The sequence below is a fragment of the Balaenoptera physalus genome, assembly GCF_965194825.1.
Source record: "Balaenoptera physalus genome assembly, chromosome: X".
NCBI lineage: Eukaryota > Metazoa > Chordata > Mammalia > Artiodactyla > Balaenopteridae > Balaenoptera > Balaenoptera physalus.
In genome coordinates this window covers 82,193,753-82,215,528 of record NC_138903.1, presented here as the reverse complement: position 1 = coordinate 82,215,528, position 21,776 = coordinate 82,193,753, and positions in this window count along the sequence as shown.

Genomic DNA, 21,776 nt, shown 5'->3' with positions numbered 1-21,776 from the left:
AATATTTGTTTTTCTCTTTCTGATTTACTTCACTCTGTATGACAGTCTCTAGATCCATCCACATCTCAACAAATGACCCAATTTCGTTCCTTTTTATGGCTGAGTAATATTCCATTGTATATATGTACCACTTCTTCTTTATCCATTCGTCTTTCGATGGGCATTTAGGTTGCTTCCATGACTTAGCTATTGTAAACAGTGCTGCAATGAACATTGGGATGCATGTGTCTTTTTGAATTATGGTTTCCTCTGGGTATGTGCCCAGTAGTGGGATTGCTGGATCATATGGTAATTCTATTTTTAATTTTTTAAGGAACCTCCATATTGTTCTCCATAGTGGCTGTATCAATTTACATTCCCACCAACAGTGCAAGAGGGCTCCCTTTTCTCCACACCCTCTCCAGCATTTGTTGTTTGTAGATTTTCTGATGATGCCCATTCTAACTGGTGTGAGGTGATACCTCATTGTAGTTTTGATTTGCATTTCTCTAATAATTAGTGATGTTGAGCAGCTTTTCATGTGCTTCTTGGCCATCTGTATGTCTTCTTTGGAGAAATGTCTATTTAGGTCTTCTGCCCATTTTTGGATTGGGTGGTTTGTTTCTTTAATATTGAGCTGCATGAGCTGTTTATATATTTTGGAGATTAATCCTTTGTCCATTGATTCATTTGCAACTATTTTCTCCCATTCTGAAGGTTGTCCTTTCATCTTGTTTATGGTTTCCTTTGCTGTGCAAAAGCTCTGAAGTTTCATTAGATCCCATTTGTTTATTTTTGTTTTTATTTCCATTACTCTAGGAGGTGGATCAAAAAAGATCTTGCTGTGATTTATGTCAAAGAGTGTTCTTCCTATGTTTTCCTCTGAGAGTTTTATAGTGTCTGGTCTTGCATTTAGGTCTTGAATCCATTTTGAGTTTATTTTTGTGTATGATGTTAGGGAGTATTCTAATTTCATTCTTTTACATGTAGCTGTGCAGTTTTCCCAGCACCACTTATTGAAGAGACTGTCTTTTCTCCATTGTATATCTTTGCCTCCTTTGTCATAGATTAGTTGACCATAGGTGCCTGGGTTTATCTCTGGGCTTTCTATCTTGTTCCATTGATCCATGTTTCTGTTTTTGTGCCAGTACCATATTGTCTTGATTACTGTAGCTTTGTAGTATAGTCTGAAGTCAGGGAGTCTGATTCCTCCAGGTCCGTTTTTTTCCCTCAAGACTGCTTTGGCTATTCGGGGTCTTTTGTGTCTCCATACAAATTTTAAGATGACTTGTTCTAGTTCCATAAAAAATGCCATTGGTAATTTGATAGGGATTGCATTGAATCGGTAGATTGCTTTGGGTAGTATAGTCATATTCACAATATTCATTCTTCCAATCCAAGAACATGGTATATCTCTCCATCTGTTGGTATCATCTTTAATTTCTTTCATCAGTGTCTTATTGTTTTCTGCATACAGGTCTTTTGTCTCCCTTGGTAGGTTTATGTTTGTTTGTTTTTAATTTTGGTATTTATCACAATGAACTCTCCTCTTATAGCTGCTGTGTGGCGTCCCATAGTTTTTGGTATATTGTGTTTCATCTTCATTTCTCTCAAGATACATTTTTAAAATTTATTTATTTTCTATTTATTGATTTTTGGCTGTGTTGGGTCTTTGTTGCTGCACACAGGCTTTCTCTAGCTGCGGCGAGTGGGAAACTACTCTTCATTGTGGTACACAGGCTTCTCATTGCAGTGGCTTCTCTTGCTGTGGAGCATGGGCTCTAGGCACATGAGCTTCAGTAGTTGTGGCATGCAGGCTTAGTATTTGTGGCTCACAGGCTCTAGAGCGCAGGCTCAGTAGTTGTGGTGCACAGGCTTAGTTGCTCCGAAGCGTGTGGGATCTTTTCATACCAGGGATCGAACTGGTGTCCCTGCATTGGCAGGTGGATTCTTAACCACTGTGCCACCAGGGAAGTCTCTCAAGATATTTTATATTTCTCTTTTGATTTATTATTTGACACATTTGTTGTTCAGGAGCATGTTGTTTAATATACACATATATGTAAATTTTCCAGTTCTTCTTATATATCTGGATGTCTGTTTCTTACCCCAGGTTAGGAAGTTTTAGCCATTATTTATTTGATTAAGCTTTCTGCCCCTTTCTCTCTCTGTGTCTCTTACACTGCATATATTGGTTCCTTTCATGAGCCCTATAAATCCCTTAAGCTACCTTCACTATTTTTCCTCATCTACTTATTTACTTCATTTTTTTCTCATTTCTTTCACCATTTGAATTGATTCCACTGCCCTGCCTTCAGTTTCACTGATCTTTGTCTCTGTCTCATCTAGTCTGATGTTTAACCCCTCCACTGAATTTTTCAACTCAGTGATTTCTGTTTAGTATGTTTTAATATTTTCTATCTCTTTGTTGAAATTCTCACTCTGTTTGTGCATTATTCTCCTGATCTTGGTTAGCAACTTTATGACCCTTATTGTGAACTTTCTATCAAGTAAATAAATTATCTCAATTTCATTGGGGCGTGTTTCTGGAGTTTTGTTTTTCTTTTATTTTTATTTATTTTTATTTTTTATTAATTTTTATTGGAGTATATTTGCTTTACAATGTTGTGTCAGTTTCTACTGTACAGCAAAGTGAATCAGCTATACATATACATAAATCCCCTCTTTTTTGGATCTCCGCCCCATTTAGGTCACCACAGAGCACTGAGTAGAGTTCCCTGTGATACACAGTAGGTTCTCATTAGCTATCTATTTTATACATATATCAATAATGTATATATGTCAATCCCAATCTCCCAGTTCTTCACATCCCCCCTTTCCCCCTTGGTATCCATACATTTGTTCTCTACTTCTGTTTTGCAGATAAGATCATCTATACCATTTTTCTAGATTCCACATATATGAGTTAATATATGATATTTGTTTTTCTCTTTCTGACTTACTTCACTCTGTATGACAGTCTCTAGGTCCACCCACGTCTCCACAAATGACCCAATTTCATTCCTTTTTATGGCTGAGTAATATTCCATTGTATATATGTACCACATCTTCTTTATCCATTCCTCTGTTGATGGACATTTAGGTTGCTTCCATGTCCAGGCTATTGTAAATAGTGTTGCAATGAATATTGTTGTGCATGTGTCTTTTTGAATTATGGTTTTCCCAGGGTATATACCCAGTATGAGGATTGCTGGGTCATACAGTAGTTCTATTTTTAGTTTTTAAGGAAGCTCCATACTGGTCTCCATAGCAGCCATATCAATGAAAGAATTCAAAGATGACACAAACAGATGGAGAGATGTACCATGTTCTTGGATTGCAAGAATTAACATTGTGAAGATAACTATACTACCTAAAGTAATCTACAAACTCAATGCAATCCCTAACAAATTACCAATGGCATTTTTCACAGAACTAGAACAACATATTTTACAATTTGTCTGGAAACACAAAAGACCCCGAATAGCCAAAGCAATCTTGAGAAAGAATAACCAAGCTGGAGGAATCAGGCTCCCTGACTTCAGACTATACTACAAAGCTATAGTAATTAAGACAGTATGGTACTTGCACAAAAACAGAAATATAGATCAATGGAACAGGATAGAAAGCCCCGAGATTAACCCTCACACCTATGGTCACCTAATCTATGACAAAGGAGGCAAGAATATGCAATGGATAAAGACAGCTTCAATAAGTGGTGCTGGGAAAACTGGACAGCTACATGTAAAAGAATGCAATTAGAACACTCCCTAACACTATATAAACACTATTTGAGTTTATTTATGAAAATAAACTCGAAATGGATTACTGACATAAATGTAAGGCCAGACACTATAAAACTCTTAGAGGAAAACATGGGAAGAACACTCTTTGACATAAATCGCAGCAAGATCTTTTTTGACCCGCCTCCTAGAGTAATGAAAATAAAAACAAAAATAAACAAATGGAACCTAATGAAACTTAAAAGCTTTTGTACAACAAAGGAAACCATAAACAAGATGAAAAGACAGCCCTCAGAATGGGAGAAAATATTTGCAAATGAAGCAAGTGACAAAGGATTAATCTCCAAAATATACAAACAGCTCATGCAGCTCTATATCAAAAAGACAACCCAATTCAAAAATGGGCAGAAGACCTAAATAGACATTTCTCCAAAGAAGACATACAGATGGCCAAAAGGCACATGAAAAGATCCTCAACATCACTAATTATTAGAGAAATGCAAATCAAAACTACAATGAGGTATGACCTCACCTCACCTGTCAGAATGGCCATCATAAAAAATATACAAACAATAAATTCTGGAGAGGGTGTAGAGCAAAAGATACTCTCTTGCACTGTTGGTGGGATTGTTCTTTTATTTAGAACATATTCTATTTCTTTATTTTTACTCTGTATGTTGGTTTCTGTTCATTAGGTAAAACAGCCACTTCTCCCAGTCTTGAGTGGTCTTGTGTAGGAGATGGACCTCCTCAATCAGCCTACCAAGCTCCTGATTGTCTCTCAGACCTTTGATTGTTCAAGCCACCTTCTTTGTTCTTAGTGGCTACCAGTAGTTGAGGGTGTGCCAAGACCTGCTATTGTTCCAAAGAGGAGGATCACATTCAACACCTAGATACACACTGATTGGAAGTTGGATCCTCAGGCAACAGCTGGGAATGTATGTGGTTAAGCCCCTTCCAGGGAGAAACGGGGAGATGGACATTTTTGCTTATTGTTTGTATGCTAGACCTGGAAATACAGCCATGGGGAGGTGCTTCTGCACCCATTAAGAAATGCTTCTTTTTTGCTACAGTCCTGTGGGACTCATGAGTCCAAGCTCCATTGTCTATCTGAGCCAGATGATTCGAGGGCCAGTCCCTCAGGCAGCAGCCACAAAAATTGGGACACCATATGAGTCAGTTCCCTTCAGGGGGACACTGGCAACTTGGAAGGGGTTAGAGGGAGATGGTGAGAGAAATGTCCATCAGCTTCCCCTGTCTCTGGGGAGGATCAATGCCAGCCTCTAGATGTGTGCTAAATTAGAAGCTTGACCCTCAGGCAGCAGCTTTTAGAGTGTGAAGGTGGACCCCTTTCAAGAAAAGACTGGGAGATTGTCATTTTTGCCTGCTCCCTCTGTGCAGACCTCAGAGGGGAAATAGCTGGTTAAGAATTCCTTGGTTTGCTACAGTTCTGTGGGGCTCATGAATGGAAGCCTTTTTGGCTAACAGAGGCCAGGTAATCCAGGGATTTGTACTCAGGCAGCGAGCAAAAGCAGGGTGCAGACATGTATACAAGCTTCTTTCTGGAAGATACTGGTGACTTGGAGTCGGCTACGTAGAGATGGCCTGGTGACTGCCAATTTCCCTGGTTTTTGGGGAGGACTGCAGCTAGTGCCTTGTTGTGTGCTAAATTAGAAATCTGGCTTTCAGGCAGCAGCTTTCAAATTATGCAGATGGACCCCTTTCAAGGAAAGATTGGGAAAGGGGTATTTCTACTTGCTCCCTCTGCACTGCACCCTGAGGAGATAGCCATGGTGAGTGCTTGCCACCCATTAACAACTACTGTTATAGTCTTGTGAGTTTCCTGAATACAAGCCTCATTGGCTTTCAGAGCTAGGTGTTTTGGGGGCTCATCCTTTAAGCAGGAGTCTTAAAATTTGAGGCACTAGATGTGAGGTACAAACCCTTTTCTCCTCAGGGAGAAGCTAGGAGTTGGAGCTCCCTCTGGATTGTATGGAACCATGCCAGGGTGGGGTTTATGTTGAGAGTGTTCCTCAATCTTTCCTACCCATTTTGATGTGAGTTTTCTTTTGATGTGGGTTTTTCTGGTTTGCTTGTTGTGTAGTAGTTGCTCAGTTCACTTCAGGATTTCTTTCAGAGGTAATTGTTGTGCGTAGCTCTACAGTCGTTATGGCCATGGAGGAGGGGAGTTCAGGAGCCTCCTATGTTGCCATCTTGGTCTACTCCTCTCCTGTAGCCTTCTTTGATTTAAATTCAAGTTTGTTTACTATTTGTTGAGCACTCCCCTTTCTATTTTCCTTACTATTTGCATGGAATATCTTTTTCCATCATTTCACTTTCAATCTATTTGTGTCTTTGGAACTACAGTGAGTTTTTTGTAGACAACAGAGAGTTGGTTTATTTATTTATTTTTTTAATCCATTTTGTCAATCTCCATCTTTTGACTGGAAAGTTTAATTCATTTACCTGCAAAGTATTTACTCAAAAGTAGAGACTTTGGTAATTTTGCTATTTGTTTTGTATGTGCCTTATAATTTTTTTGTCCCTCATTTTCTGCATTATTGTCTTTTGTTGTTAGTTGACTTTTTTGTAGTGAAACATTTAAATTCCCTTCCCATTTCCTTTTTGTGTATTCTGTAGCTGTTTTCTTTTTGGTTACCATGGTGATAACATTTAACATCCTTAAGTTATAAAACTGAACTTAATTTTTTAGCAGCTTAACTTCGATAACATACAAAAACACTGCTTCTACCTATATAGCTCCATCTCCACGCCCTTTCAGTTATTAATGACACAAAATTATGTCTTCATACACTGTCCAAAACGTAGACTAGTAATTATTTTTATGCATTAGTCTCTTAAATCAAGTAGAAAACAAAAAGAGGGAGTTTCAAATCAAAGTACAATAATTCTAGTTTTTATAATTTTCTATGTATTTACCTTTACCAGATTTCTTCATGTCTCCATACATCTAGTCTCCTGTTATTTCAACTGGAAGGACTCCCTTTAGCATTTTTTGCAGGGTTGGTCTGGTGATAATGAACTCCCTCAGCTTTTGTTTATCTGAAGCGTCTTAATTGTTGCCTCATTTTTGAAGGACAATTTTGCCAGATCAAAGATTCTTGGTTGACAGTTTTTTCCCCTTCAGTTATTATATCTTTCAGTTCTAAAATTATTGTTTGCTTCTTCTTTATAACTTCTGTTTCTTTCCTGAGACTTTCAACTTTTTATTTGAGCATATTTGTAGTTACTTGTTGATGCATTTTTTTTTTGATAGCTGCTTTAAAATATTTGTCAGATAATTCTAACATGTCTTTCATCTCAGTGTTCACATGTTTTGTTCCTTTTTCCATTTAAGTTGAGGTTTCTGTTATACTGTGTGATTTTCAATTAAAGCCTGAATATTTGGGGTATCATGTTATGAGATTCTGGATCTTATTTTAGCTTTCTGTTTTCACTAGTTTTTTATGCATTGCTCCAATTGAAGAATAGCAGGGGAGCTAGCTATTGGAAGTAGAAGTCCAGTTTCCTTACCTGGTCTCCACTGACAGCCAAGAGGGGAAGGGTCTCCCTGTTATAGCTGGGCAGGGGTTGGTATTCTGGCTACCCATATGGGCTCCACTGATATATCTCCCCATGTGAAAGGCAGAAGTGTCTTGTCACTTCTCCCCACGTGGCTTCTACTGACACCACAAGTGAGGGGGTGGCCTTGTTAATTTTGAGCCAATGTAAACATCCTGACTCTCTAATAAGACTTCTCTGACACCACTCTAGTAGGGAGCTGTAGGAGTGCCTTTTTTCTGCATATATTGGCATTTCTGAGTTCCAGCCTTCTTAAACTCCAAATCTTGGATATAAGAGGCAAAAAGAAATCCAAGAACTGACCACCATGTCTTTCTTTAGGTTTTAAGATCCCCAGCCAGTCTTTCTACTTCTCTCCATTTTTTAAAGTTTCCTTATGTTTGTTTTATATAATGTCTGTAGTATATTTGTGTTTACCAAAGGGACAAAGGTAAAGTATGTCTAGTGTATCTTCCTAGAAGCATTTTTAAAATCTATTGAGATTTTCATATGTTATTTGTCCCTTTATTCTATTAATCTGATAAATGGCATTTATTGATTTTTTAAGTGTTAAACTATTTGGTATTACTTGAATAAACTCTATGTAGTTTTATATTAGCATCATTTTAATATATTTTGTATTCAATATTCTAATATTTTGTTATAGATGTTTTAATCTCTATTCTAGGCATACATTTCTTGTTTTTTGAAAATCTCCTTGACATATTTTGGTATCTGGGATATTTTTACCTCTTAAAAATTAGTAAAAAATGCTCTCTCTTTTTTACTATTTTGTGGAGGAATTTATATATGAATACTGTAATTTTGTTCTTAAAAATTCAAAATAATTTTATGATTTAGCCTCTGGATTTGAAATTTACTGTGTAAGAAAGTTTTTAATAATGGAAATAATTACTTTTAGTAAATATGGGGCTTTTGAGATTCTCTGTATTTTTATCAGCTTTAGTAAGTTTTATTTTTTTAAATTGTTCATAATATCTTATTGAAATTTGTAGGGTCTGTGGTTATGTCTCATTTCATTTATTATATTTGTACAATAATTTGTAACTCTTTTAAAGAATATTTATGACTTTTAATTTTATATGCCTTGTGTTAGTGTTCTTTTGCTGTCTGTTATGTACTGAGTGTTTGATTCCCTGTCCCAAATTCATATGTTGAAGTATTAACCCCCAATGTGCCTGTGTTTGGAGATGGGGCTTCTAAAGAAGTAATTAAGATAAAATGAGATCATAAGATTAGGGCCCTGATAAAATAGGATTAGTGCTCTTGTAAGAAGAGGCACCAGAGAGCTTGCACTCTCTCTCACAAGCACAAAGAGGTCATGTGAGCACACGATGAGAAGGCAGCTATCTAGAAGCCAGAAAGAGCCCTCACAAGAGCCCTCATTAAACCCTGTTGGACCTTGATCTTGGACTTTCTAGTCTTCAGAACTGTGAGAAAAATAATTTCTTTTGTTTAAGCCATGCAGTCTGTGATATTTTGTTATAGTAGCCTGGACAGACCAAGACACTGTCATAAAATTAATACAAAGATAGCTGCTTAAAAAAAGCATAAATTTATTATTTCACATTTCTTTAGATCTGAAGTCTGAACTCTGGGTGGATTTTACTGTTTTTGGGGTTTTTTTTTCTTTTTTTACTCCTTATCTCACATGACTAAAATCAGGGATAGAGGATCCTTGTCATATACCAGTAGCAATAAAAAAACCTCATATATATCTTAGTGTCAAGAGGGTATTACACTGTAAAAAATACCTGAATAACTGAGAACAGCTTTGTAATTAGGATTTGAGCAGGGACTGGATGATTTTTAAGGACTATATTAAAAAATGTCTAAATTCCTTTGAGCAGATTGTTTGTCAGACTGTTTTTTAAGTTGGTTCTACTATTATACATTCCTACTAGAAATATATGAGGATTTTAATTGGCCCTCTATGATTTTCATGATATATTTAAAGTATGGCTCCATAGTTTCTGAAACCTGCTGGATCTCATTGGCTCCTTCACTTTAAGGCTTTGTCTTAGAAGGGAGATTTTGTTGGTTAGTTTTGGTTGTTCACATGGCCCTCCTGCTCTATTACCTAACTGCAGTTTCTTTGCAGTCACCTCTGAATTTCCTATGTAATGAAGTTTCTATGTATGCGAAAAAGTAAAAAACAAACAAAAAAGAACTCCAAATTTTAAAAAACGCACACACAATAAACTTTGTAAACACTAATCACTTATCAATTCTATATAGGGGAGCTAGGTTATGTTTCTGATATGTAATAACTGGACATTATAGAAAGACCAATGAAATATACATTAAAGTATATATCTGAAAAAAAGTTTTATTATCCATGTGACAATAAACATGCAACATTTATGCTACCTTTTTAAAAAAGGGAAATCCTTTATTCATTACATTTTAATAAAGTATGTCTCATTGTTAAATCATTGTGTGAACATGAGATGACATTTTTCAAGGCTTTGTCTTTTGACATAGTGCAATACATTTACTTAAACATCTTTGGAACAATTTTTATTTGATATTGACCCTATAACAACATATAAAATATGTGATATAGGCACTTTAAAGTAACACACAAAAGAGGAAAAGAGACTGCTCAGCAAGATTTCAGAACACTAGCCTTCAAGTTGTTAAAATATTTATATTAATAAATGCGTAATGAGATCTATAACAGTGAAGTAAGGAGTATGTCTTTTTTTCCATTTGGAAAGTTTTATTTAGAAAGGTTTAGAGGCATAGAGTATTAATGTTTGTGGTTGTGGAAGCAGTTAAGGATTTTATCATAGAGACTACTTTCCATAATCAGCTACATACGTATTCCAAATAATCAGGAACTTACTTTTCCATCAGATCAGTCAAAATTAGAAGACAGTTCTTATTTCATCTTATAAATAATAATTGCTATAGGTTATCCCATACCCACTATTTAAACATAGAAAAATATGTGGCTATCATTAATGTTATTCACCAGAAAATGAATGTTATCAGCCACTTTCAATTCCTGAAGATAAGGAAAACACTAATGGTTAGATTCATTTTTATTTTCCAAAACTTTCTATGTGTTCCAAAACTCTGTAAATCCAGGAGCAGCAAATAGTCTAGAAAATGGTGATTCTCTTCCAAGTCTATCTTTTTATTACATTGAAAAATATCGTTTCAAACATTTGGGACACTGTCTTAAATTGACAGCTAACATTTACTGTATATGTATCATATTTTTCTCCCAAAATTAAAACCTCTTTAGAACAGGAACCATGTTTTGTACTTGTTTTTCTTATTTAGCACTGGGAAAAACACGAGGTTTATTAGTTCCTCAAAAAAAAAAAAAAAAAAAACATTGGACTTGCAATATACTAAAGAAAAAGAAATCATTCTGTATTCATAAAAGCATACTCTGCTATGGACGCATAATCACATGTGTCCTAAAGATGCAGTACGCTGTTGAAATGATTAAAAATTGTCTCCATATCATATAGGTATGATTATAATTTAAATCTGAGCATTGAATCTAAAAAGAGATACGTCTTGTATGCCAATAATAATGGTGAATTAACACTTACTACTGCCAGGGAAAATGGTAAGCATTTTCAGGTACATTTCATTTAATCCCCTTAAATATTTATGAGACAGATGTAATTATCCCCATTTTACAATTTAAAAAATTGAGGCAGAGAAGTTATGTAACTTTTACAAATGTTTCAGTTAGTAAGTGGTAGAAATAGGCTTCAAAGTGTACACTTTCAATGTCTATACTGTATTGCCTTTTCAGTTATGTAATACACTGGATGAGAAGAACTCAGGTCATACAGTTGGACTGATTATAAAGAACTGAAGTCTTGCACAATAGCACAATAACCTGATTCCTCAAGTACCAAATCTACTCAATATTTTGTCACACATCCAGCAGATGAACCTTATTATACAGTTCTCTATCAAATAGTGACAGTAATTTAGTATGTTACTAAAATAATACCTGATACTAATTTAGTGTCTTACTAGAATAATATCTTTTTCAATAGAAAAAAGAATGCAGTTCTTCAAAACCCTGTGATCCAAGGATCAACTTTAAACCTAAGAAAACATAACTCAGTAATATTCTTTGCTGGTTTCAATTACTTGTGTGCAACTCTGCCACTTTCATTCCATTATTACTTGAGATTCCATCTGTAGAAACTTGACATCTGTTTCCCTGTAGCCACAAAGAAAATGTATCCACGTGTTCATATAAACAATTTGAAGCAGGGAATAAATTATCACAGTGAATACAAGCCGCGATTGAAGCAGTGACATGCATAAGAATATGTGATACAAAAATTAACTCTGATTTCCCAGTAGGATTTGCTGATTTTATTGCTACCATTGATTTTCAAAGTATTTCATATAGATTAACTTAAGATATAGTCTTGACAAAACGTTGCTGATGCTGATGAGTCAGCTCCAAAGAACATGAGAATCATTTCAAATTTAAGGCATTAAAATATAGTTTTCACGGTAAATTGAGAACTAAGTAAACATAAGTTAAATGCTTTGTGCAAAGAGCTAACTAGGATTATCCTTTGGTTTAGGTCATATATCAACTGTATGCTTACCTTTCATATCTATACTAATTCCATAAAATCTTTCATTTGATGAAAGTAGCAAGTGTGAGATTCACAAGTGACCAGTAGTAGAATCTTAAAATTCAGCTAACAAAAGAAGTAATTGAAAATAAAGATATAAAACTTAAAAGAGACAAATCTGAGTTCTCTTAAATATGTCTAGGTAGATTCCATATAACATGTATTAATGAGAAGTAAAATTATTCCCCAGAAGGTTCAGGATTAACTAAGCACTGAATGTCATTTGAAGAAAAAGCCTGTTAGGGAAGGGATCGAGGTGACAATGGTGTATGAACCAGAGAAAACATTAGGAATTCTGATATCATTTTTGAGGTTACTATTTAGAACCATTATGAGAATAAGTATTATATAAGTGCATTGATGTATAAAACAGTTAGACAAGACTTGAAAGCAATCACTTTCTGGGACAGATTTCTTAAATATCATGACACCCAGTAGTAGTGCTACAGTACTTTAAGCTATGATTCCACACTGCCAGATATGCCATTATTGTAACATTGACATGGTATGTTAGATAGGGTAGGAAAAGTTTATTAAAATTATAAAAGTTGGTTGATACTTCCTCAGATTTAAAATACAGTCTATTGTTACTGGTTTAGCACAAATTCAAGGACACCTTATTGGACAGATGGAATAACAAGAATCCGAGGCTATTTAGCCTGCAAAGTCTTACAAATCATATTAAGTATGATGATTTAGAGTGTTTTAATTACAGAAATAATACCCATGGCCTGGGAGTCTTCAGATTCTTCAAGCATATTAGAATGCTCACAGTGACTGGTGAGCAGAGGGGAATCTCCCATGGGAACTACCAGCTGGGTGGTGGTGAGGCTCAGTGGTATAGAGCAGGAGAAGAAGGTGAATTGGGAGAAGATATAAGGGGAGAATCATATGAATGATAAGGATGATAAGAGATACAGGGCCATTATCATGATAGTCAAAATTAGAATAGTATAAACAATATATAGAAAAAATGTCTGCAAAATGTGGTATAAAAATCCTATAAAAAATTTTAGAATAAAATCATATTTTCCAAGATTGTTGGACAGAGGCATTCTGAAGTTTTTTATAAGGTAGAGCAAGCTTGAAATTGGGGCCAAGTGGATGGATGGAGCCTGCTTCATTGGTAGGTGGCAGAGAGCACACATTAAAATACCATCACTCATTGGCTACTTTCCCCGTTTACATCATGTTTTGTTTTAATGGTGTCTTACCTAATGGTTTTTCAGCAAAATCTCAGGAGTCACGTATCGTATTTTAACATTGTTTAAAATTCTAAAGCAGAAACGAACACACCACTGTAAAGCAATTATACTCCAATAAAGATGTTAAAAAAAAATTCTAGTTAATACACTCAGTGGGAGGAAACATATCCCTCTTCCCCCCCAGCTACACATATGCTGCCACTGTTCTTCAAGTTCAAGCTATCCACACAGGCCAGAATTGTCCTCTTAGATAACTAAACCAGGCTGCAATGACAGGTGGGACTGTCACATGGATGGACTTGGAACTTACACCTGGAACTCCAGAACTCTATACCAGCTGAACAGTGTACCTAAGTAATTTATTTAACTTTGCAATAATGTGACCCCATCATCTTAGGTTACTATATACTTTGAATTTCATATAACATCATTGTAGAAGGTTTTTGCTCAAGTATTTTATCTCTATCCCTAAACCACCAACAGGCACGCACACACACACACACACACACACTGGGTACGGGGCTAAGAGGTTTTGTATGTGTTTAACTCTCTATGCTGAGATTGACAAAAATCAAATGCAGAATTGCAACCTGTTAATGGCTGAATTACAACACAAGTTGAACTCCCAGTCTCTCAGGGTGTCTGCTGTTAAAGGGAAAGAATAGTATCCTGAAAGTTGGAATGGGAGGTGTGTAAAGACCCTGATGGGAGACCTTCAAGATGGCGGAGGACTAAGACGTGGAGATCACCTTCCTTACCACAAATACATCAGAAATACATCTACATGTGGAACAACTCCTACAGAACACCTACTGAATGCTGGCAGAAGACCTCAGACTTCCCAAAAGGCAAGAAACTCCCCCACGTACCTGGGTAGGGCAAAAGAAAAAAGAAAAAACAGAGACAAAAGAATAGGGACAGGACCTGCACCTCTAGGAGGGAGCTGTGAAGGAGGAAATGTTTCCATACACTAGGAAGCCTCTTCACTGGTGGAGATGGGGGGTGGCAGGGGGGAAGCTTCAGAGCCACAGAGGAGAGCGCAACAGCAGGGGTGCAGAGGACAAAGCAGAGAGATTCCCCCACAGAAGATAGGTGCTGACCAGCACTCACCAGACTGAGAGGCTTGTCTGCTTACCCACCAGGGCGGGAGGGGGTTGGGAGCTGAGGCTCCGGCTTCAGAGGTCAGATCCCAGGGAGAGGACTGGGGCTGGCTGCATGCACACAGCCTGAAGGGGGCTAGTGCACCACAGCTAACTGGGAGGGAGTCCAGGAAAAAGTCTGGAACTGCCTAAGAAGCAAGAGACCATTGTTTCAGAGTGCACGAGGAGAAGGGATTCAGAGCACCACCTAAACGAGCTCCAGAGACGGGTGCGAGCCACGGCTATCAGCACAGACACCAGAGACGGGTGTGAAATGCTAAGGCTGCTGCTGAGGCCAACAAGAAGCCTGTGTGCAAGCACAGGTCACTATCCAAACCTCCCATCCCAGGAGCCTGTGCAGCCTGCCACTGCCACTGCCGGGGTCCCGGGATCCAGGGACAACTTCACTGGGAGAACACAGGGCCTGGCTCAGGCTGTTGCAATGTCACGCTGGCCTCTGCTGCCGCAGGCTAACCCCACATTCCGTACTCCTCCTTCCCCCCGGCCTGAGTGAGCCAGAACCCCCTAATCAGCTGCTACTTTAACCCCGTCCTGTCTGAGTGAAGAACAGACGCCCTCAGCCAACCTACACTCAGAGGTGGGACCAAATCCAAAGCTGAACCCCAGGAGCTGTGCAAACAAAGAAGGGAAAGGGAAATTTCTCCCAGCAGCCCCAGGAGCAGCGGAATAAATCTCCACAATCAACTTGAGGTACACTGCTGCATCTCTGGAATCCCTGAATAGACAACGAATCATCTCAAAATTGAGGTGGTGGACTTTGGGAGCAACTGCAGACTTCATGGTTGCTTTCTACATCTAATTTGTTTCTGGTCTTATGTTTATCTTACTTTAGTATTTAGAGTTTATTATCATTGGTAGATTTGTTTATTGATTTGGTTGCTCTCTTCCTTTTTTTTAATATGTAGATATATATACTTTTCTCCTTTTTCTCTTTTGGTGAGTGTGTATGTGTTTGCTTCTTGGTGTGATTTGGTGGTCTGCATAGCTTTGTTTTTACCATTTTCCTAGGGTTCTGTCTGTCCTTTTTTGTTTGTTTGTTTGTTTGTTTGCTTTTTTAGTATACTTTTTAGCACTTGTTATCATTGGTGGATTTGTTTTTGGTTTGGTTGCTCTCTTCTTTCTTTCTTTCTTTATTTATTACCTTTAAATTTTTTTAAATTTTTAATGGTTTTTAAATTTTTTTATTTTAATAACTTTATTTTATTTTTTTTCTTTATTTCTTTCTTTCATTTTTTCTCCCATTTCTTCTGAGCTATGTGGCTGACAGGGTCTTCATGCTCCGGCCGGGTGTCAGGCCTGTGCCTCCGCGGTGGGACAGCCAAGTCCAGGATGTTGGTCCACTAGAGACCTACTGGCTCCACATAATATCAAACAGTGAAAGCTCTCCCAGAGATCTCTATCTCAACACTAAGACCCAGCTCCACTCAACAATGACCAAGCTACAGTGCTGGACACTCTAGGCCAAACAACAAGCAAGACAAGAACAGAACCCCACCCATTAGCAGAGAGGCTGCCTAAAATCATAATAAGGTCACAGACACCCCAAAACACACCACCAGATGCAGTCCTGCCCACCAGAAAGACAAGATCCAGCCTCATCCAACAGAGCACAAGCACTAGCCCCCTCCACCAGGAAGCCTACACAAGGCACTGAACCATCCATAGCCAATGGGGGCAGACACGAAAAATAATGGGAACCACAAACCTGCAGCCTGTGAAAAGGAGACCCCAAACACACTAAGTTAAGCAAAATGAGAAGACAGAGAAACACACAGCAGGTGAAGGAGCAAGGTAAAAACCCACCAGACCAAACAAATGAAGAGGAAATAGGCAGTCTACCTGAAAAAGAGTTCAGAGTAATGATAGTAAGGATGATCCAAAACCTTGGAAAGAGAATGGAGAAAATACAAGAAACGTTTAACAAGGACCTAGAAGAACTAAAGAACAAACAAACAATGATGAACAACAAAAAAAATGAAATTTAAAATTGTCTAGAAGGAATCAATAGCAGAATAACTGAGGCAGAAGAAAGGATAAGTGACCTGGAAGATAAAATATTGGAAATAACTACCACAGAGCAGAATAAAGAAAACAGAATGAAAAGAATTGAGGACAGTCTCAGAGACCTCTGGGACAACATTAAACACACCAATATTTGAATTATAGGCGTCCCAGAAGAAGAAGAGGAAAAGAAAGGGACTGAGAAAATATTTGAAGAGATTATAGTTGAAAACGTCTCTAATATGGGAAAGGAAATAGTCAATCAAATACAGGAAGTGCAGAGAGTCCCATACAGGATAAATCCAAGGAGAAACACGCCAAGACACATGTTAATCAAACTATCAAAAATTAAATATAAAGAAAACATATTAAAAGCAGCAAGGGAAAAACAACAAATAACATATAAGGGAATCCCCATAAGGTTAACAGCTGATCTTCCAGCAGAAACTCTGCAAGCCAGAAGGGAGTGGCAGAACATATATAAAGTGATGAAGGAGAAAAACCTACAACCAAGATTACTCTACCCAGCAAGGATCTCATTCAGATTCGATGGAGAAATTAAAACCTTTACAGACAAGCAAAAGCTGAGAGAGTTCAGCACCACCAAACCAGCTTTACAACAAATGCTAAAGAAACTTCTCTAGGCAAGAAACACAAGAGAAGGAAAACACCTACAATAACAAACCCAAAACATTTAAGAAAATGGGAATAGGAACATACATATCGATAATTGCCTTAAATGTAAATGGATTAAATGCTCCAACCAAAAGACATAGACTGGATGAATGGATACAAAAACAAGACCCATATATATGCTGTCTACAAGAGACCCACTTCAGACCTAGGGACACATACAGACTGAAAGTGAGGGGATGGAAAAAGATAGTCCATGCAAATGGAAATCAAAAGAAAGCTGGAGTAGCAGTTCTCATATCAGGCAAAATAGACTTTAAAATAAAGACTCTAACAAGAGACAAAGAAGGACACTACATAATGATCAAGGGATCAAACCAAGAAGATATAGCAATTGTAAATATTTATGCACCCAACATAGGAGCACATCAATACAGAAGGCAAATGCTAAAAGCCATCAAAGGGGAAATTGACAGCAACACAATCATAGTAGGGGACTTTAACACTCCCCTTTCACCAATGGACAGATCATCCAAAATGAAAATAGATAAGGAAACAGAAGCTTTAAATGATACATTAAACAAGATGGACTTAATTGATATTTAAAGGACATTCCATCCAAAAACAACAGAATACACATTCTTCTCAAGTGCTCATCAAACATTCTCCAGGATAGATCATATCTTGGGTCACATATCAAGTCTTGGTAAGTTTAAGGAAATTGAAATTGTATCAAGTATCTTTTCTGACCACAACACTATGAGACTAGATATCAATTACAGGAAAAAATCTGTAAAAAATACAACACATAGAGGCTAAACAATACACTATTAAATAACCAAGACATCACTGAAGAAATCAAAGAGTAAATCAAAAAATACCTAGAAACAAATGACAATGAAAACACAGTGACCCAAATCTTATGGGACGCAGCAAAAGCAGTTTTAAGAGGGAAGTTTATAACAATACACTCTTACCTCAAGAAACAAGAATCATCTCAAATAAACAACCTAACTTACATCTAAAGCCATTAGAGAAAGAAGAACAAAGAATCCCAAAGTTAGCAGAAGAAAATAAATCATAAAAATCAGAGCAGAAATAAATGAAAAAGAAATGAAGGAAACAATAGCAAAGATCAATAAAAATAAAGCTGGTTCTTTGAGAAGATAAACAAAATTGATAAACCATTAGCCATACTCATCAAGAAAAAAAGGGAGAAGACTCAAATTAATAGAATTAGAAATGAAAAAGGAGAAGTAACTACTGACATTGCAGAAATACAAAGGATCATGAGAGATTACTACAAGCACCTATATGCCAATAAATTGGACAACCTGGAAGAAATGGACAAATGCTTTTTCTCCATACCTGTTAATAAAGATGACCAGAAGCAGTTTGCTTTCAGCTGGCAAGGTGAGAAATATACTTTTACTGTCCTATTTTAGAGGTATATCTACTATCTGGCCCTATGTCCTTATTTAGTTCATGTGGATCTTAGTCAACTTTTCCTTCTGCAAGTTTTCACACTGCTCCATTACATTGACAAAATTATGCTGATTGAACCTAGTAAACCAGAAGTAACAACCTACTTATTGGCAAGACATTTGCTTATCAGAGGATGGGGAATAAATCTAACAAACTCTTAGAGGTTGTCTACTTCAGGGAAATTTCTACGGGTCCAGTGTTATGGGGTATGTTGAGCTATCCCTTCAAAGGTGAAGAACAAATTGTTGCATCTAGCCCCTCCAACAACTAAACGAGAGACACAATGCTGAGTGAACCTCTTTGGAGGCAATATATTCCTCATTTGGGTGTGTTACTTTTGCCCATGTACTGGGTAACCCAAAAAGCTGCTAGTTTTAAGTGGGGCACAGAAGAAGGGAAAGTTCTGCAGCAGGTCCAAGCTATTGTGCAAGCAATTACATCACTTGGGCCATATGATCCAGCAGATTCAATGGAATTTGAAATGTCAGTGGCAGATTGGGATGCTCTTTGGAGCCTTTGGAAGTCCCTATAGGTCAATCTTAGTGCAGGCCTTTAGGATTTTGCAACAAAACTGTGCCATCCTCTTCAGGTAACTACTCTCCTTTTGAGACACTTTTTTTTTTGCCTGCAACTGGGCCTTAATAGAGACTGAATGCAACCACGGGCCACCAAGTTACCATGTGCTGTGAGCTTTCCATCATGAACTGGGTGTTATCTGATCCACCAAGTTATACAATTGCACATACACAGCAATATTCCATCATCACATGGAAGTGGTTTATAACTAACTGGACCAGAGCAGGCCCTGCAGGTATAAGTTACATGAAGAAGTGGCCAAAACGCCCATGGTCCCCATTCCTGCTACACTGCTGTCTCTCTCACAGCCTACACCTATAGCCTCATGGGGAGTTCCCTACCATCAGTTGACAGAAGAAGGCAAGACTCAGGCCTGGTTTACCGATGGTTTTGTGTGAAATTCAGGTACCATCTACAGGTGGACAGCTGCAGCACTGTAGCTCCTTTCTGGGACATCCTTGAAGGATAGAGGTGAAGGTAGATCATCCCAGTAGACAGACCTTTGAGTAGTGCACCTAATTGTTTACTTTTCTTTGAAGGAGAAATGAATTGTATACTGATTCATGGGCTGGGGCCAATGATTTGGCTAGATGGTCAGGGACTTGGAAGAAACATGGGTGACATAGAAATTTGAGAAAGGTATATGGCTAGATGTCTCTGAATGGGCAAACCATGTGAAGATAATTGTGTCCCTTGTGAATGGTCATCAAAAGGTGATCTCAGTAGAGAAGAATTTTAATAATCAAGTGGATAGAATGACCTGTTCTGTGGGTACCAGTCAGCCTCTCCCTAACCACTCCTATCATCACCCAATGGACTCATGAACAATGTGGTCATGGTGGCAGAAATGAAGGTTATGCATAGGCTCAGCGACATGAACTTCAACTCAGCAATGCTGACCTGGCCACAGCCACTCTGAGTGTCCAATCTGCCAGCAGCAGAGACCAACAATGAGTCTCCTGAATGACAGCAATCCCTGGGTAATCACCCAGCCAGCTACCTGGGCCAGATTGATTGCACTGGACGACTTACATCATGAAAGGGACAGTGTTTTGTTCTTACTGGAATAGATACTCTGAATATGGATTTGCCTTCCTTGCACACAATACTTTTGCCAAAACTACCATCTGTGGACTTACAGAATGCCTTGTCCACTATTAGGACATTCTACACAGCATCACTTCTGATCAAGGAACTCACTTCACAGCAAATAGTGTGTGACAATGGGCCCATGCTTATGGAATTCACTGGTCTTACCATGCTCTTCACTACCATGCAGGAGATAGCTTGATATGATGGAAGGTGGAATGGCCTTTTGAAGACTCAGTTACAGTGCCAGCTAAGTGGAAACACCTTGCAGGGCTGGGACAAGGTTCTCTAGAAGGCTCTATGTGCTATAAATTGCATCCAATATATAGTACTGTTTCTCTCACAGCCAGGATTCATGGGTCCAGGAATAAATGGGTGGAAATGGCCCCACTCACTGTTACCCCGAATAACCTACTAGCAAAATTTTGGCTTCCTATGCCTGTGACCTTATGTTTTTCAGGTCTAGTGATCTTAGAGAGAAATACTTCCATCATGAAATACACCAATGATTCCACTGAACTAAAAATTAAAACTGGCTCCAGTCATTTTGGGCTCCTTATTCCTCTGAATCAACAGATAAAGTAGGAAGTTACGGTGTTGACTGCCGTGATTGATACTGATTAACAAAGGGAAATTGGACTACTACTCCACATGGAGGAAAGGAGATTGTGTTTCTAATACAGGAGACCACTTAACACATCTCTTAGTATTACTATGCCCTTTGATTAAGATCAATTCAAAACTACAACATTTCAATCTAGGCCTAGACCCTAGGGACTTGTCTGCATCCATAATTGTGTGGGATTATTCCTTATTAATATATAAAGATATATTGGGTGTTTTGTTTCTCTGGAAAACTCTAATACAGGGACCGTTTTTGTTTTGTGACTATCCATTTCCTATTTTACCTTATTTTTCTAATGGAATTTAAAATTTCCTTTCAATGATCATCTTTCCCCTTCTCTCATTTATATGGTTGTGGTCAAGACAACATCATCTCCCACTGAAGAATTGGGCACCAACCCATGATCAGCTAATCAGACACTCACAGTAATTGGTTCAAGAATGAGAATATGACCTAGTTTGGACTGGTTATAGTCATGCCTGGGATTTTTTTAGAAAGAGTGAAAAAAAGTGGCTCTCTTTCCACTGAGGTGTTCATTTCTAGTTGCTGTGGTTACCTTTCAACTATAAGAGAAAAGTCTTTCTGAGAATGATGCAAACACAGAACCAAAATATGGAAATAATGAAATTCTTAATGAAAAATTTTGAGCTTATCAATCTAGCTATTCTTCAAGTCTACCTTTGGATTTTTCAGTTATATAAACTATTCTCGATGGGTTTCTGTCACGTATAACCAAGAAAGTCCTGTTCAATACAACTCGTACAGCTGAAAATATTTCATTTTAACTTCCCATATGAATGCTATCTTGCTTGAGCATGTGTTTCTTGCCTTACGATCATTTTCTTTCCATTCTTGAGATATTCTCCCACAGTATAACTTACACTTATACAAATGAGAAATTCAATGACAGTATGATTCTCTTTCATAGTTATTGTGCTTTTTCTCTTTATGGGAGATTAACAGAGTTTCCTTTTTTTCCCTGTAATTTAAAAATTTTTCCATCACCTGTCTAAGTGTGGTTCTTCTTTAATACTACTTCCTGAAATTTTGCATGTGCTTTGGGTATAAAA